Genomic DNA, 19,640 nt, shown 5'->3' on the forward strand with positions numbered 1-19,640 from the left:
TATATATATATATAATATAAAATAAAATAAAGCAGCATGATAAAATATTGATGTATATATCAAGAATTAAGTTAACTACCTAGTGCCGAACAAATGAGCGAGACAAAGGATATTATATGGAATAATGAAATGAAAAATATGGCAAATAAAAAAAATTATCAAAAATAGAATGATGTAAGAATTCATCGCTAATATTAGATAAATTGTGATGAATGCTATAAGAACGTTAATCACTTCCATGAATAGTTACTTAAGGTATTCTTATAATTTAATATTAAAGTAATAATTTGAATTTTCAACCTGAACAGCGTTTTATGAGTACGCGAGTTAAACGGCCGAGTCGGAGCCCCCTGTAGTGTGAGGATCTAACTGTTCCTAATTAATTTGAATCAATAATTAGAGGAAAGGCAACCAGCTAGTACCATACGTCGCCACGAGGTTGTTGTCTGATCTTTAAACTGAAAAACGAGATTGGCTGTCAATTTATAACGCGTCCACAGCTGAAAGTGGAATATATTCAGTTGTATCATGTTTTGAACCTTGGACCCTTTGATCCTCAGCCCGACACGTTAAATATTAGTCACTTCCATCCTAAACATTAAAGTAATGATAAACGTAGGGAAGAACATATTTGCAGGGATGTTAAATTAGATGCAGTTTTAAATTATTTATCATGATATTTTCGTTTACTACTTTATTGAGAATTAATAGGTTTCCAAGTTAAGGCAACAAGTAAACTGTTTTCTGTAATTAACAGGATCTAATAAAAGTTCGATGTTGGGTTTTGATTCTCATTCCTAGGTAGCTGCTTACAAGGATTTCCTAGTTTAAACAAGTACTAAGAAGCATTCATATGAATTTTTCACATCTTACAACAAACTTTTTTTTATCTAAGTCTGTTCCACTGTTATAGTTGAGTAATTTGTGGTATTAATGTGTGTTTGTCATTGTTCCATGAATCAGTCCCACTGCTATAGTTGAGTAATTTGTGGTATTAATGTGTGTTTGTCATTGTTCCATGAGTCTGTCCCACTGCTATAATTGAGTAATTTGTGGTATTAAAGTGTGTTTATCATTGTTTCATGAATCTGTCCCACTGCTATAGTTGAGTAAATTTGTGGTATTAATGTGTGTTTGTCATTGTTTCATGAATCTGTCCCACTGCTATTGTTGAGTAATTTGTGGTATTAATGTGTGTCTATCATTGTTCCATGAGTCTGTCCCAACGCAACGGCCAAATCAACGAACTGATCAAAGTATTTGGAGAAGTTTGTGGTCTAATATCTTCCATAAATTTGTTCACATTTCATTGAATATATGTGTTCGTATTATGTGCAAGTTAAATACAGAATAACGAAAATAACGCACAAAGAAAACAACATTTAACGTGTAAGTATCTCGAACTTGAAAAGGAAGGTTGACTTTTGACTGAATCTCCACAATGAACACCTTTAGATACTCAAATGCAGCATCAGATAATACAATATTTTATTTAAAGAGTAACAGATAATATATTAATAGAACTATATTATATATACGCATGTCCCAAATACACGGAACTATTCACCCATAGGTCATTTATCTTTAACTTCTGATCAAAGTAAACTAGCTACATAGATGAAAACTAAAATTGGAACTAGTAATCAGTGTAGGTAGTTTAATATACAGGTCTAACTAGGAATGTGTAATATAAAACCAACAACAAAGTTTATAATGCATTAATTCGTCAGTTGGCCACCTTCGCCGTTAGCGATATTTTCAGCCGTAATCCCGATAATATTTCACGAGTTTGAACGAGCTTAGGAGATTCTGATTACATTTAAATACATATCCAAGTTAATAACGGAAAGTAAACATGATAATAATTATATACATAATAAATTGAAAATAATAAAAACAAATACGTATACTAAACATTTAGCCAATACTTACAATTAAACTAATATTAAGGAAAAAATGGAATAAAACTATGATACAAATTATTGCTACAGCACTGATAAGCCTAATCACAAATAGAAATCCTTCAAAATTATTACATTGCACAATGTTTAACACTTAGGCTGTGAAGATACATTATATGTTATGTAAACTTAGGGAAATAAAAGTGTATGATTTTCACTCTTGTAGATTTTTTCTAGTGATTTAGAGCAGGCACAGCATTGATTTAATCCAATGTATTCGTCACCACACCTGTACAGAGACGGCATGTAAAGCTCAGGAATATATACTCTAGGAATATATACAGAGACGGCATGTAAAGCTCACGAATATGTACTCTAGGAATATATACAGAGACGGCATGTAAAGCTCATGAATATATACAGAGACGGCATGTAAAGCTCAGGAATATATACAGAGACAGCAGGTAAAGCTCAGGAATATATACTCTAGGAATATATACAGAGACGGCATGTAAAGCTCAGGAATGTATACTCTAAGAATATATACAGAGACGGCATGTAAAGCCCAGGAATATATACTCTAGGAATATATATACAGAGATGAAAAATTGGTTTGGAGAAGTTTATGTATTATATTTTATGTTTTTGTTCAAGATGTCAAATCTTTATTTTCAAAACTTAGAAAAATCACAACTGGCGAAAAGTAATGGATTGTCACTGTCTTTTATTTGGGTCTTTTAGAAACAAATAGAACGATTTTTAGACAGTATTTATTATCATTAAAGCTGGTTTTCTGTAAGACCTAATAATTATTTATTACTATTTGTAATTTGATATTTTCTAAAGATTTTTATCTCTTTGGTTTTTTTTTATCATTGGTATTATGGCCGTGTCCTTGTAACTCTATATATGGAAAACACTGAAAAAAAAGTGTTCTTCTATTTAAAAGACTTGTTTATGCGGAAAAACAAAAATGTAATGATTCATAAGAACTGGAGACGTTTATGGCTGTGTGGGACTCAGCTTTTGATCAGCCATAATTGTACATGTAGATCAAAGTTTTTTAGCAGAATCTCGTTCAGCTACCACTGTTGAAAGCGGGATATGAATCATTACGTACGTTTACACGTGTTGCAAGATATACGAACATATCAACCAGCAATTTACATATGCACGTTTTATAATCACTCAAACTTGACATTTGTTTATGTATCTGAAAGGTAATCAACCGTAATTAAGCTGTTGTAAGATAGTAACACGCCGCAAATGAGATCGTTATTTTTTTTGCAATTCTCCACGAGCAGCCACCGCGACATTTATATCAAACCTTTTTTATTTCTCATTACACCAAACACTAGGACATAAGGCTATTTTAAGATTAAATGATGTAACCAGTCATAAAAATCTATGAAATTTATTTAATTAATTTCTCTTTCCATCTTCAAGTGTGTACAGCAGCTGAGGGATAGCTGGTGTAGCTGCACATGGACCCATTCTCTTAGAAGGCCCCGGAAAGACCCTAATTTTTGACAAAATAATTGATTAATTAATTCATTTGAAGGCTTTCTATTTAATTGCTTTAAGCTTTTACTAACCTCAAATATTATGCTTTTTGTTACGTTTGCGGAACGAAAGACACTCAAAATGCTATTAAAATAGGTTTGTGTAATATTGTCTTACTATATATAAACTTGTACGGTTATAAATATTATTTGATACACTGATTTAAGTTTTAAGAAAAGGGGCCGGCAATACGATCCCGCACTGGGAGCCCATTAGTCAATCTGTAAGTATAGATTGAGACGTACACGGACAAGAAATTCCTAATTTGGATACCATTCTCTAGACTTTCATTTTTTATTTCCTACTTTCCATACTGTACGTTTTTTTGTTCGTATCATAAAAGAAAAACGTTATTGGTCAAAGGAGCTTCGAATTACCATCGCTTCTTATTTATCTGGGTGAAATAATCATTTCTGTATATTCCGTGTTTTGTGTTTCTGTTAAAAACACTTGAACCAGTTCAGTTTAGTGTCTTGTGTTTCTGTTAAAAACGCTTGAACCAGTTCAGTTTAGTGTCTTGTGTTTCTGTTAAAAACGCTTGAACCAGTTCAGTTTAGTGTCTTGTGTTTCTGTTAAAAACACTTGAACCAGTTCAGTTTAATGTCTTGTGTTTCTGTTAAAAACACTTGAACCAGTTCAGTTTAGTGTCTTGTGTTTCTGTTAAAAACGCGTGAACCAGTTCAGTTTAGTGTCTTGTGTTTCTGTAAAAACACTTGAACCAGTTCAGTTTAGTGTCTTGTGTTTCTGTTAAAAACACTTGAACAGTTCAGTTTAGTGTCTTGTGTTTCTGTTAAAAACACTTGAACCAGTTCAGTTTAGTGTTTCTGTTAAAAACACTTGAATCAGTTCAGTTTATTTGAAGTCAAGGATTAAAAAGTGAGAAGACATGGACTTATTTTCTGACAAGAAAACACAAGCCTGCAGTTGCCAACAACAACAAAAAACAACGAGCCCATGGACCTTCTGATCCTACTTTACATAAACGTGTTCCGTTGGGTTTACTACAATCTTGAACAAAAGCTAACTGAACTTAACGACTTCGTTGGTTATGTGTATAGTTAGTTTTCTGTTAAGTTGATAAAAACATTTTTTAAAAACCCTCAAGAAACAGTCATCCTGTTCTTCGTGACCACCACTGAAAAAAGTCAATAAACCCTTGTCCTTGAGAGGAGCTAGGCAGTTCAGACAATTTTTGGGACGTCTGAGTGAGCTGCACACCCCCTAATGCCAGAAATAAATATAACTCCGAGAGTAGACAAGGTTTCGTTCTCGGTTACACATCTGTTTACATTTATCCCACCCCTGCCACTCTAGAAATGGGCAAAAAAAAAGCAGTTACCCACCCTATTTCCTGCTACAATAAGGCTTAGAGAAGGAGATCCTGGTTGAGAACTTATCACAATTGTTGGTCGGAAAAATCAGTTTTGTGACAGTTGAAGGGGGCTGTCGAATTTTGTGTAGCCGAAACAATTTCTCTTTCTAAGTTAATTGTAAAATGACTTTTGATTTGATAGATAATTATTCGTAGTTATGAATTAAGAAAACACCGTAAAATAATTGTTTTTAAACCTAGTATTCAGAAATGAGTTTGTTTTTTTTTAATAAAAAGGGTGATAATAAATTCAACGGCGCGAGATGATCATATACCAACTTAGTTGACGGAAATGATGGGATATTTTTTATTAATTCGGCTTGTTAGTGAATATAAATCACCCAAAAGATTGACGCGCTACATACTACAAAAAATGCTATGATACTGTTTTTTATATGAGAATTTTATTATCGCAAAGGAAACGTCTAACGATACAATATTTCAAAGGATTTGTTCAATAAAACGTCTAAGTGCTTTTCTCCGATTTTATTAATAAAATGAGAAAATAAATATATAGTATATCGTGCACTTACCTACAAATTTTAAACTAGAAACTATTTTTTTATTTTAGAAATAACGTAGTTAAAAATACACATTTTAAAAGAAATAACAAGTTGTATAGAGATAAAAGGATCAAGATTGGAGAATGTCGTATGTGTATAGAGATCAGAGGATGATTCGGAGTTTTCTTCCCATAGGGTATGGAAAAGCTTCGTCCTAGATTCATTTTACAAATTTGAGGTATTTAATCTTAAATGGTACCTTTTAGTGTGAAAAAGCCAGATACCTTAAAACTATTAATTTGGGCACACCTATAAAACATTCTTGGAGAATACAAACTTACAACAAGTAAAATCTTTCTTCCTTGAGTACAGAGGAAGAGGTATTTCTCAGTCTTTTGTGTGACGAGTTATACCAGTCTCTCATATGTTTACAACTAGCGTATCTCAGCAAGTGAGAAATGGTGAATGCTGTTTGCACATTTGAATGAATTGATATTTGGTCAGTGCATCCAGATAACGTTAAATAGGTTGTGTCTGGCAGTCTTCATTGAGTTTATATTTGAATATCTTGCTGTGGCAAGATGAATAGTTTCATCATCTGTGTAGGCGTCCCGCAGTGCATTCCCCATGTGCTCATTAAATAAAAGAAGTATGTCCCTTTATGAGTTGTAGGTCAGGGAAGTGAGCTAATAGTCTGTTCTTTAGTAGAGTACCAAGGAGTTGACCATCAGCTTTCACACCTAGCTGGTGTAAGCGATTTGCATACAATTTTTTTCAAATCTACTAATATGAATACTTGTAAATATTCTGTTTATGTACCTTCTACATATTCAACAAGTCCAGTAAATAACACTCTGTGGCTTTTCTATACAGGCAGGCTGAATGATACTTAGCTTCTTGTGTAATAAGCTTACTGCACTGAGTTTTATAAAGAGTTATCCGTCTTGAAGTTGAAGTGAGCATTTTCGTAGCAAGGATCACTTTGGAATGTTGATGTGATCGCGAAGGTCTTCTATTGGTGATTCTATATCACAAAATAAGAATGTATCAGTAATGTACTTGATTGAGATCCCGGTTCATTTCCACTGATTTATTATTTTCTCTGCTCTTTTGAGCATAGTTGAGTTGATTTTATGACTGCTAGCATACTGTTACGTATCTGCTCGTTTGTTAATTTCCGGTATAAATTCTTTCCGAAGAACTTCAGCGATACCAGTCCTTTCTTAATTAAAACTAGTTTATTCTTTCTCGATACAACTTTGTAATACACAGAATTTACAATCAGTACGTTAAACTTAACTTCTTTTATAACACACGCTATAAATCGTAGTGATTCACGCACTTTACTTACGGTGCCTACTGTTCGTTTGACTCAATTATCTATCGCTTCAATCTATCTGCCCGATCTCGCTGGTTTTACTCACCAGGCTTATATACTAAAAAAAAGAGGGCGTCTCGAACAAACTAGAGTTGCCAGGAAAATTTATTATCCTTCTAGAAACTCCAGCGCGCATGCTCACAGCGTCGCGTGACTTCCGCTGTCATAACAATACTTTGTTTCTTTTGATACAACTTCCAATTCCATCTTCTTCATCAAGCCTTGATAAATTTAATTGCACTGACATGCTACCAAGCTGATGAAACCTATCCAAGTTCTGAGTTAATGTGGTTCACCAAGTTCCATAGTCCAAGTGATTTGATTGTGCTAGACATTGCAAGGGTTCTTGCTTGCTCTCTTGGCATAAGATACAGTCTGTGGTAAAAGGCGATAGGGGCTCCTTGATGTTTCAAGTTGATCTGAATCTGTAAACGAGCAGTTATCATTCATTGTTCTGTATTCAGTATGTGTCTGATACAAGTCAATGTTAAGTTAGTACAGCTACAACTAATACTGAACTACAAGCAGTCTATACTGTGTTGTAGCAGGGAGCACTAGTGCTAGACTTGTAGCAAGAATGGACCACCACATAAAAGCACAGAAGAAATAAATAAATTTATACAAGCAGTTCATGTTAGTGAGAACAAAACACACTTTTTTAATTACAAACATTGACTTGTTACACATATGGTGTATAACAACTTAACTATAGCCAGTGAAAGGTCTAAACTGAAAGAGATGTGCTGAAAAGGTCTAAAATTCTTTACAAAATAAAATATGTATATAGACTCGTTAGACAGCCACCAATCATTTAGTACACCTACTGTATTGGTAAATATTAATCTTGCTTGAACACCCTTCTTAACATATTGAAATCAATGCCTTTTGAACCACAGAGTCACGTGAGGGGGGCAAGAGTCAACACAATAATGCATCTTAAAGGACACAATATCTCTTCCGGTGTCCATTTTTTAAAAATTTTTCTACCGTGTGATTTATTTCTTAATTTCCCCCACCAATGTCGCTTATACACTGGCCTAAAAAAAAAAACCTGTAGACATATGTCGAGATGAAGAGTGGCCTACCTTTATAGGTATTATAAAAACCCTGTAGACATATGTCGAGATGAAGACCTTTATAGGGATTATAAAATGATACATATATACATACTACAAGTGAATAAGATTTATCTGAATAGAATTGGACAATAATCTATGGAGACTGGAGAACGACCTACTTGTAATAGAGATTAGAGAAATATTCATATCGACCTCTGCCGAGATTAAACAAGACATATCTGCTTGTAAAGAGATCGGAACGTGATTTATATAGATCTCCATCGAGATTGAGCAAGGACCTATGTGTATAGAGTATAGACAATGATCCATATATATATGTACATACTTTTATCGAGATGGGAGAGCTTCCCTGTAAAAACATTAGAACATGATTCATATAGATGAGTGAAGAATGACTCACCTATATATAGCTTAGAGAATAATGCAGAAATCCTCTGTCGACATTACAGATTGACACATCTGTGTGGAGACTAAAGAGTGAGTAATTTGTAAACCTTTATTGAGTTTGAAGAATGATCTACCTAGAGTGAGCCACATCGATGTCAATCAATATTGGACAACCTACATGTATTGATATTAAATAATGATAAATGTAGCTTTTATCGGGATTGGAGAACGATTAGAGAATGATCTATATCAAACACTATGGAGACTCGAAAAAGTCCTACCTGTAAAGAGATTAGAAAGTGATCCGTATACGTTTTTTGAGATTAAAGAATGACTTACTTGAATAGAAATTAGACTTTATTGAGGTTGGTGAACGATCTACGTGTATAAAAATAAACGAAGGTAAAATATAGACCTCTTTTGAAATTAGAGAACGACTCACTTGTATAAAAATCAGAGAATGATATATATAGACCTCTATGAAGGTTGGAGAGTGACTTACCAGTGTAGAAGGCGAATAATGGTCATGAACACATATATTTGTTTGGAGATTGAGAATAAGCTACCTCTATAGAGTTTAGATAATCATTCATATGTACTTTTAATCTAATGTCTTAGAGAATAATTCATATAGACATTTCTCAACTTTGGCCTACAACGTAACTGTAAATAGATTGGAAAATGATCCATATCGACTTTTATAGAGATTATAGAATGATTCATCTGTATAGAGTTTAGAGAATGATTAATATGAACCTTTATCGAGATTGGAGAACGACTCACCTCTATATAGATTACAGAATGATCTATATAGACCTCAAATGAAATTGTTGAACGAAGTCTCTGTATAGACATTAGAGAATTATCTTTACAGACTTTTATTGAGATAGGAGAACAACATATATGTCTATAAATTAAAGATTGAGAAATATACACCTCTATTGAGATTAGAGAACGACTCGCCTGTATAAATATTAGAGAATGATCTATATAGATTTCTATTGAGGCTGGAGAAGGACTCGCCTCAATAAAGATTAGAGAATGATCTATATAGATTTCTATTGAGGCTGGAGAAGGACTTGCTGTATAAATATTAGAGAATGATATATATAGATTTCTATGAGGTTGGAGAACGACTCGCCTCAATAAAGATTAGAGAATGATCTATATAGATTTCTATTGAGGTTGGAGAACGACTCGCCTCAATAAAGATTAGAGAATGATCTATATAGATTTCTATTGAGGCTGGAGAAGGACTTGCTGTATAAATATTAGAGAATGATATATATAGATTTCTATGAGGTTGGAGAACGACTCGCCTCAATAAAGATTAGAGAATGATCTATATAGATTTCTATGAGGTTGGAGAGCGACTCGCCTGTATAAAGATTAGAGAATGATCTGTATAGATTTCTATTGAGGTTGGAGAGCGACCCAGCTATTTAAGGAAAAAAAAAGAGAAACGTGTTAATAAAAGAACACAGTGTATGTAGAAGTTAAAAAGTTAGTGAATAAACTATCAAAATACATGAAACCAAATAAAACTAGTTTCGACACATTTGTGCATCCTCTTCAGTGTCACATTGTCTTCTGGCAGGTAAACTTTCACCCCGGAACTTCAAATTTCATTAAGGACCTTGCTGTTCGGAAAGCTGTTTAGCTTAAAATAACCTCGGAGTTGGTGAAAGTAGACAGGCTTTTGACGATTCTTCTGTTCTATGTACTTATCCGTGTTGTATTCAATTCTTGTTGATTTTCAAATCATTTAATGGCCAAGAAAGGAAGTTTGTTATATTTTTCTCATTTATCTTTAAATTTGATAGTGTGGTGAAGAGCTGTTTTAAGGTTGGAAATTGACCTATGAGTATAAAGATTAGAGATTGACCTGGATTCTGATCTACGTTTTTAAAGTTGTGTCTAAGCTAGAGTTGTGGTATTGGTTTCTGGATCAACTGTCATCTGGTACGTTTATCATATTAGTACACATTAAATACGCTTGTTACCTTTCATCTGGCTCAAATTATACAGTTCCTGGTCAGGGTTGTCATTTAATGTATGCATTATGCTTTGTATAATGTTTTTGACTTAAGTCTCTAATTAGGCTCATACATTGCACCAGTTCTATGTTTTCTTGCGTAGATTTACCATATCTGGCATACATTAAGCTGTTAGTTGGTTTCTGAACTTCAACCTTTTCATATACCAGGTTTCTCACACAATTTTGGATTTCAGTTTGTCTTCTATTGCTTGCTTTAGCCTTCTGACGTGGTTTCTGAGTTACAGTTAATAGTTGTTGCCTGCATTATGCTGATTTCCTGAGTTCCTGGGTGCACTTTGGCCTTCTGATGTGGTTTCTGAGTTACAGTTAATAATTGTTTCCTGCATTATGTTGATTTCCTGGGGATGTTTTAGCCTTCTATCTGGTTTGTTATTTAGAATTTTCATATAATTCCTGAGATAGTCTTATCAACCTAATTTATCACATGACTTTTGGGATAGATTTCTTATTTAATGAGTGTGACCAAATAATTTTTCTATAGCAAAAGTGTTATTCGTACGCATTTGGTTCCTAGGCTCATCCATAAGCTTGAGGACTCAGAACGCAATAATCGGGGTTCGATATAGGTGGTTGGCACAGCGCATATAGCTAATTGTGTAGCTTACCGTCTTAATACTAACAAACAAACATGCACGTTTAATGAATGTTTTGTTGTTTATGCGGTTGTTTTCATTGGTCATGGACGCACCTAAAATGTTTATTCTGCAACAAATTCACCAATGACATAAATAATTTTCACATGTTGGTTTTGATATGTGTTTTTAAATATTTCAATGAAGTTCACCTTCACAAGTTTGTGTGCGAGTTAATACACTTTATTTTTTATTATTAGTTATCATTACAAAACAACTCAGAGCCAGATATAAAGTTATCGTAGATGGCGCCACATTTTTTTTTTGAACCGTAAATAAACCTTGAGACTTATTTTTTCGTAAAACTTAAACTACCCTAAAGCATACAAATGTCTGTGGTGAATATGTTCTTTAAACCACTTGGTGGCGCCACTAATCTAAAATGGATAAAAATATATAGTTCATTAATTAAACGCAAATTTCCCAAATTTGGTACACTTATGCATTTATTTTTCAAAGTTACAGGAAGGTATCAACGCAAATTTTTCTTTAACTAACACAAGGAGGAACATGTTGATACAGGGACTTGCAGAAACACAAACGACATTAATGTGGGACTTGTTAGTAGAACAAGAGCTTATCTATTATATCGCACACATATTAAGTATTAAATCTGAGATTTTACAGCTAATATCAAACATAAAGTTTTTAAGACTAGATAAATTCTGAGCTGAAGGTTCTAGGATGAAAATTAGTAGGCAATACCACCTTTTTAAGCTTAGAGTTTGGAATTCCGAAGTTAAAGTCTAAGTGATGTTAAACTTTAAGATGCGGTTAAAAATTACAAGCAGTTTCACACATTGAGGATTCTGTTTAAGGATTCTCAGGTAGCACTTACTTGAAAATATATGGTTAAGGATTTACTACATTGATGGATTGTAAAGAAATGAGACGTTTTTACGATTTTGATGCTTTTCTGTATACAGAAAAGTTGAATTGTTGAGCTTTTATCAGGTTAAAACATTTAATGATATTTTGTGCCGTCGGTCGAAGATATTATTCAGTGGTTATTTGTTGGACTGTTTTTATATTTTTTATTCAAGCCAAACTGATACCAATCCATGACGTAAGCATCCTCGCATTGTGTCTTTATTTTCTGGTAACTGAATGTTTTCAACCTTTGTGACAATTATTTGATCTCATATATCATCAAGGAAGCTTTCAATCACAAACCAAACAGTGCAGGAAAATAACTTTTAGTGTCAGCATGATGGGAATGCAATTTAGTTGTCAAAGCTCGCATCAATGGAGACGAAATGTTGCCCGAGCAATCGGGAATGGATGAGTTACTCCAGCAGCCTAGAGTTTGTTGACTGTTACCCATGAGAATTCAAAGAAATCTCTGTTACATACGTCATCTCTTAGACCATGCATATACTCTCAGATATTAGAATTAATGTTATTTGATAAATGGAGAACGGTGGCGAACAAGCTTTAGCCATTAGGAGGCAGCGGATGTTCAGTATATGGGAGTTAATTTGATTAATCCATCTATTCAGCTTTTTTTTCCATGTTTGTTGTTTTGAATTTTTTGTTTGTGTGATCTAATCAATCTACAAGATAAACAATGATAATATGCGTATTGTTTGTCACAAATTTCGTTAACTTACTTTCTTTTCATGACAGAGTTCCACTTGAAAGAATAATTTAGATTAATTAAACTTAGTTATGTTTTATGATCAGTAATATTTCATACAGCTTTCTACTTGAAAATGTATGAAAGTTATTGTATGTGGAGATACGCGCATACATCCACAGAAAATAAGGTGATCGAATGTTTTATCGAAGTGAAAAAGGGGCCACGCGCGACCTACTTATAAGTCTGAGGTTTAATGGTTCACAACTTGTTGCCGCCAAAACGTGCTCCACACTTTGGGGTTAAGAGTGCGCTATAAGAGTGACACTGAAAACCCACTATTCAATTATACACGAGTAGCCCAAGAGTTGGCGGTGAGTGCTGTTGAGTAACTGCTATGCCCCTAATCTATTAATTAAAAATTAGGAACGGCTATGCGCAGACAGCCCTCGAGTAGCTTTGTGCGAAATAAATAACTAAACAAGTGGAAATAAATACTTTAGAATTAAAACGTTTTATTATTTAGAAAAGTGCTAAGTGTATTCGTGATTTTATGCGATCTCTTTTTTTGTGTTGTAACGTATTAAAGTTATAGGTGGAATACATGGGAGAATCATTTGTTAAGCAGGAAAGATTTCTTTCGTAATTTTTATTATCATGTTATAGCTGAAACAATTATTAAAGATTCATCTGATGTGCGTGGAAGAATTATTATTATTTTCAAATCAGGAAAGTCTTTTTTTATATTTAAAATATTTTGTTTGTAAAACGTATTAAAGAGTGGATTTGGTATACTTTTTCATGTTATTCAATAAAAGATACTTTTGAGTATGAAAATAAAGCCTAATTTGAAAAGCTTTCTCCCTTCTCGGAGGTTTAGCATTGAGACTAACACCCACCAGAACGTCGCCCTCTTGTTTCGAGATTCAGCGTTCATAAATTATGTGGCTGGGATAGTTAATAATATTTAAGATTTCCTACTTATTTCCCCGAAAGGGGGCCTAAGGCCGCCTATAGAGGTAATCTGTTTCAACCACTCGCACCACTATGTAGTAGTGTCTTGCCTGTTAGTCAGTCTTTAGACACTAAAAATGATGTCACATAAGGGGCGCTTAACGTTGCAATTTGTACTGTAGTGACGTCAGTAAAACATGCGCATGTCATGATTCACGAGAAGAATTACGCACTCTGTAGGCTACAACATGGGGTAAAATTCCACTGGTTCTCACCGGAACTTTTTTTCTTTTTTAAAAACAGGTCCACTTTACCAAGCTGAGTACCTCCCTCTCACTTTTTTTTTGTTTTAGAATTTCACCTCTGGCTACAACAGAGCATTACACATTGAACTTGAAAAGCAAGAAATAAAAATATTTGTTACTTTTAATTTTGGTTTTATTTACTCTTGAAACAGAAAACTTTCAGGGAAGTACATCCAGTCTAGATAGTCTTAATGAATCCACTGTTTTAGCTTTCTTCGTGGAAGATTGTTTGTTTGTAAATAGTGGAGTATTGATTCGGGGAATAATGAATGTCTTAATAACTCATTAAAGAAGATGTCTCACTAAGAATTCAAATACAAACAGTTTAGATGCTTAAACAATACGTTTTTATCATCTACAATATTTGTACCATGAAGCAAAGCGTATGTTTAGATATTATTCTATTAAAACTAGTTGTGGTATCATTCTCAAACGTATAACTGAGTTTAAATGAAAGTTTATTTCTTGAGGTAATGTCGTTTTTTTTTTTTGCTATACTTTATGGCTATATACAGTTATTTACAAGATAGCATCTTAGGCTAGACATCTGTCGGCTAAGAGTCGTTGAGCCAGGCAGATGGGTGATTCACGGCAGATTATGTTACTTTCTTACTATACCGGTTAATAGTTGACATGTGATTTTTACCGAAAGTTCTTTTACAAATGCAGGGCCTATTTTGCATTTCTTGAGCATCAAATTGCCCCATTTATTTTCCTACAAAGTTATAAATATGTTAAATGCAAAAAATCATCACTACACAACTGAGAGAAAATCACGACCCCATACTTTTGTACGTATAGAAAAATGTCATTACTCTTGGTGACAGGGGTCTAATGTTTTACTTCTCTTGATTTTTAGCGACCCCTTTTTCCTTTCAGTAAAAACTTTTTTTTTTTCTTGTTGCCATCTATCGTTCTCTTGAGAAGCTGTTCCATAACTTGCCATCTGACGTTTTAATTTTAAAGATGAGCAACAATCAGCGTATTTGTAAGAATTAAACAAGAATATAAGAAGTTAACTTTTAAGTTTACCATGCATGATTAAGTTTGGACCAGCCGTGCTTTTAACATCAAAGATGATTACAGACATTATAAAAAGAAATTATAGAATTTAAAGGATCGAATATGAAAATATCTCTTTCGTCGTTCGATGAAGTTGCAGCGCAAATGCCCCTCGAAAAATAGAGGAAGTGATATCACTTTCAAGATGGTGGACCTGCTCTAGCAGCCATATTAAGTTTAGTCACTTCAAGTAATAATGTGGACAGCTAGTGACATCTGTATAGACTGTGTGTTGAAAAAACACGCGTTTTAGAAGAGGCTCGAGCCATCTTTATTATTAACGCGAAATAATGATAAATTTTTCTTCGCAAAATTATATCTAAATAAAATGATTTATGAACATGTTTCCTCAAAATAAATTATAATCTAGTAACAATATATGTATGGAGAATGGCTATCGTATTTTTAGTATTTCATGAAAACAACATTTTTTTATGTATATTTGGTCATCTCTTTTAACTATTGCTTGATTAGCACTTTGACTTCTGTGTATTTTAAAGTTATTTTCAAATTTTCTACTTGATAAGTCTATATAGATTGCAACATGGGAAAAAAACAGATTCCCAAAGACATATTCCTACTTGGTCAACTGTATGATTCTGCAAATATTAATTGTGATGGTAAAGGAAATGAATTTTATTATAAATTTCGGGGTCTTCTCTTTTTACTGACTTCCTGGTTTTGGCTTTGTTAGCCTGCTGAGCTGAAGAAGCGCGCTTTAATTCGGATATTTTCAAAATTGAAATGTGCTGCGGGTAAAACATGCGGGTTACTGTGGAGTTGTAGCCGAGGGTTCCGATTGGACAAAATTTGGTGATGTTGCGTCTATGTATCTCCTTGACAACCAAGCAAACATAATGGGAAATTTCAGCCAGTGATTACAATTTTGTGCGCCAACAATACCGAGAGTGGAGCGCACGTATACCCGATCCGATTTTATTACTCATCACGATCTCTACCAACCTGCCCTGAAATCTAATTATATTCCCAAAGTAGCGTATCGTCCGTTTTAAATATATATATGTGCATATAGATATATCGCTTAAATAAATTTAAAAAGATAAACTTGCTTGTTGCGGCAGAAAGCGCCGTCGTTTCGTACAAGTTGCGTGTCGATTGGTACCGCAATGGCCGAGATATCGGCGTGACTGTTGGACGGTTTTTGTCTTTATATAGTAGATGTTACATTCTCTGTATATTCTTTAGGATCCTTAGAATGAATTCTGTAAATAAACATCCCTGTAGTTTTAAGAATGCACATATGCTATAAGAAACTTGCGCATAATTAGTAAAATATATTGCAAGTAAGAGTTTCTTGTGTTTATTCACTCTTAACTTTTTATGATAACATCTGAGGCACAACTCCGTTCCAACTAAACCCAACCAGTGACAACCAGTAGCTTATGTAATAATGCAATATTCATGGTTAAACTAAGCCTTGCGACAACCAGTAGCTTATGTAATAATATAACGTTCATGTTAAAACTAAGCCCTGTGATAACCTAGTAGCTTATATAAGAATGCAATATTTATTTTAAACTAAACCCAGTGATAACTTGTAGTTTATGTAATAATACAATGTTCATGTTAAAAACTAAGCCCTGTGACAACTTGTAGTTTATGTAATAACACAATGTTCATGTTAAAACTAAGCCCTGTGATAACTTGTAGTTTATGTAATAATACAATGTTCATGTTAAAAACTAACCCCCCTTTATTTGCCGGGCTTATATATTAAAAAAGAGGGCGTCTGGCAAACACTCGGACATTCGCGGGGTTCCTCGAAAATTCATGATCCTTCGAGAAACTCCAGCGTGCATGCTCCCAGGGTCGCGTGACTTCCGCTGTCGTAACAATACGTTTCACATGAATGGATCACGCTCTTTGAAAAACATCTTTTGTGTTACTCTATTTAATCTCTCTCTATATATATATCTTTTATCCTACAAAGCTCTCGGAGGTTTTGTGAATATTTATACCACTTATCTGACAATTATATCACGTATTTCTAAGCTAATTCATTATAACAACAGTTATTGAACTTTTCGTGACTCGTAACCTTGACCCGTGTACTATAATTAAGTTAGTTCTGGGCTTCTGTCCGTCGATTTGAACTTCAACTTCTTCAAGGCACGCTTCTTTTTATATGTTATTTATTAAACACACACACAAGCTTTTTGGTAATTAATATATCTATTTATCAGATCGAAGGGCGTATGGGGAGAGTGATAAGTCTAATTATTACATATGCTTGCTGCCAGAAGTTTGCTAACATAGTGAGTTATGAAGGAGTTTTTCGCGAGTCTCATGATTAAAACGACTCTCAAAACAACTTTAGTAAATCACAGTTGGGAATATATTGTAATTAATGTAGTTGGGTCATCTTGAAACAGTTTTATTTCAATCACTTTCGGATTCTTCTGTTGCTGCTTTTTACCAGGGTCTTATTTTACATGTTACCTGTTGTTAAAACAGTAGGTGTTATTTGAAGTTAGTACTCCTAAAGAAGATACGTATAAATCACAAAGGAGACGTTTCTCGACTTCGACTACCAGCGACTCAGTATTAGCAGATGTAGATTAGCTAACCCCGACAGACTAGAGAGAAATCAGTTAGTCATCAACAGCCACCGCCAACTTTTAGGCTATTCTAATCAAATAGTGGGATTTTACCATCATTCTTATAGCGCATCCACTGTCCCAAATTGCTGATCACGTTTATATGGTAACAGGACACGAACCTTGACCACTTGATGCCCTGTTCAGGCACGTTAAATACTAGACCACAACCACAATTACTGGCTAGTATTACACTTTAATTCTTGCTAAAGTTTCAAAAACTATATGATTATCCCATGTTTTATTACGTTCGTCTATCAACCTGATTAAGAAGTTAGGGTAATCTAACAGTCTTTTTGTAAATTGTATGCATCATTTTGTATGTCTCATGTGCCAAGTTAGTTTCTTGTTAACACTATAAACATTTAAGCTTAAAATGATCAGTGTTCAACCCTAGAAGTGTACATAGGTATCCAGGGCCGGATTAAGGTTTAGTGGGGCTCTAAGCCCAGGTAATAGTTGGGAATAAATATAATAAGATAATAATAAAAATAATTTTGATAATAATAATAATAATTCACTCTTGCCTCTATTCTCTTAATTTTACGAACCATAATTTTGTTACTTGGGTGAGCGGAGGGGCCTTAGGTGGCCTCTAGTACTGTGGGTATCTGTACGGAGTTATCTTGCAAATGTTACGTATATCAAAACTTATGGTTGTACTCATCTTCACTACAGTCTCGCATTCAGCACGTATTGTAATGTTTTAATCTTGCAACCTTGAGCTTGTATGTTGCAAGAGTAACATCATATGATTGAAAGCACTTGTAAGGTTTTTATAATATACAAAACAGGTACACATGCACACCGAGAGAGTCAACCAGAGCATCTTTTTAATTTTTTTTTTTCGAATACGGCAAAAGCAGCAAAACCATACACACTAAAAGTAAGTGATTAAATCCAGTGATACATGCTTAAAAAGGAGAAAAATAATTAGATTACTTATTCATTTTAAAAACAAAAAACCACATGAAAGAAAACATATTTTGGCGTCGTAATAGATATACCGGTAACATGGAAACCCAACTGTCTGTCGCCGTCGTACTGGAGAGTCTAGGATGTTCTTTGTTCGTATTAAATTCTAGTGACTGAGTGTATTACTGATAAGAAAATGCACAAGGTCAAAATGCGCACACATGTCTCTCAGCTTATATGTTTAATATATATTCTAGAAATATAAATTATCGACACGTTACTTCAACGTGTGAATGATTAAACGTCATGTAACAAATCGTGAAGTGTGTGTCTTTGTGATGACAGACAATGGTAAACTGTCCCACGATAACTTGAAGTGTGTTTGTGATGACAGACAATGATGAACTGTCCCACGATAACTTGAAGTGTGTGTGTGTGTTTGTGGCACACACACACACACACACACTTCAAGTTATCTTGGGGCAGTTCATCATTGTCTGTCATCACAAACACACTTCAAGTTATCGTGGGACAGTTCATCATTGTTTGTCATCACAAACACACTTCAAGTTATCGTGGGACAGTTCACCATTGTCGGTCATCACAAACACACACACACACACTTCAAGTTCTCGTGGGGCAGTTCATCATTGTCTGTCATCACAAACACACTTCAAGTTATCGTGGGACAGTTCATCATTGTCTGTCATCACAAACACATACACACACACACTTCAAGTTATCTTGGGGCAGTTCATCATTGTCTGTCATCACAAACACACACACACACACACTTCCAGTTATCGTGGGGCAGTTCATCATTGTCTGTCATCACAAACACACACACACTTCCAGTTATCGTGGGACAGTTCATCATTGTCTGTCATCACAAACACACTTCCAGTTATCGTGGGACAGTTCATCATTGTCTGTCATTTTGTGATGACCGACAATGGTGAACTGTCCCACGATAACTTGAAGTGTGTGTGTGTGTTTGTGATGACCGACAATGGTGAACTGTCCCACGATAACTTGAAGTGTGTGTATGTGTTTGTGATGACAGACAATGATGAACTGTCCCACTGATGACAGACAATGATGAACTGTCCCACAATAACTTGAAGTGTGTGTGTGTTTGTGATGACAGACAATAATGAACTGTCCCACGATAACTGGAAGTGTGTTTGTGATGACAGACAATGATGAACTGTCCCACGATAACTTGAAGTGTGTGTGTGTGTGTTTGTGATGATAGACAATGATGAACTGTCCCACGATAACTTGAAGTGTGTGTGTGTGTGTGTGATGACAGACAATGATGAACTGTCCCACAATA

This window comes from Limulus polyphemus, unplaced genomic scaffold (assembly GCF_000517525.1).
Source record: "Limulus polyphemus unplaced genomic scaffold, Limulus_polyphemus-2.1.2 Scaffold2795, whole genome shotgun sequence".
NCBI lineage: Eukaryota > Metazoa > Arthropoda > Merostomata > Xiphosura > Limulidae > Limulus > Limulus polyphemus.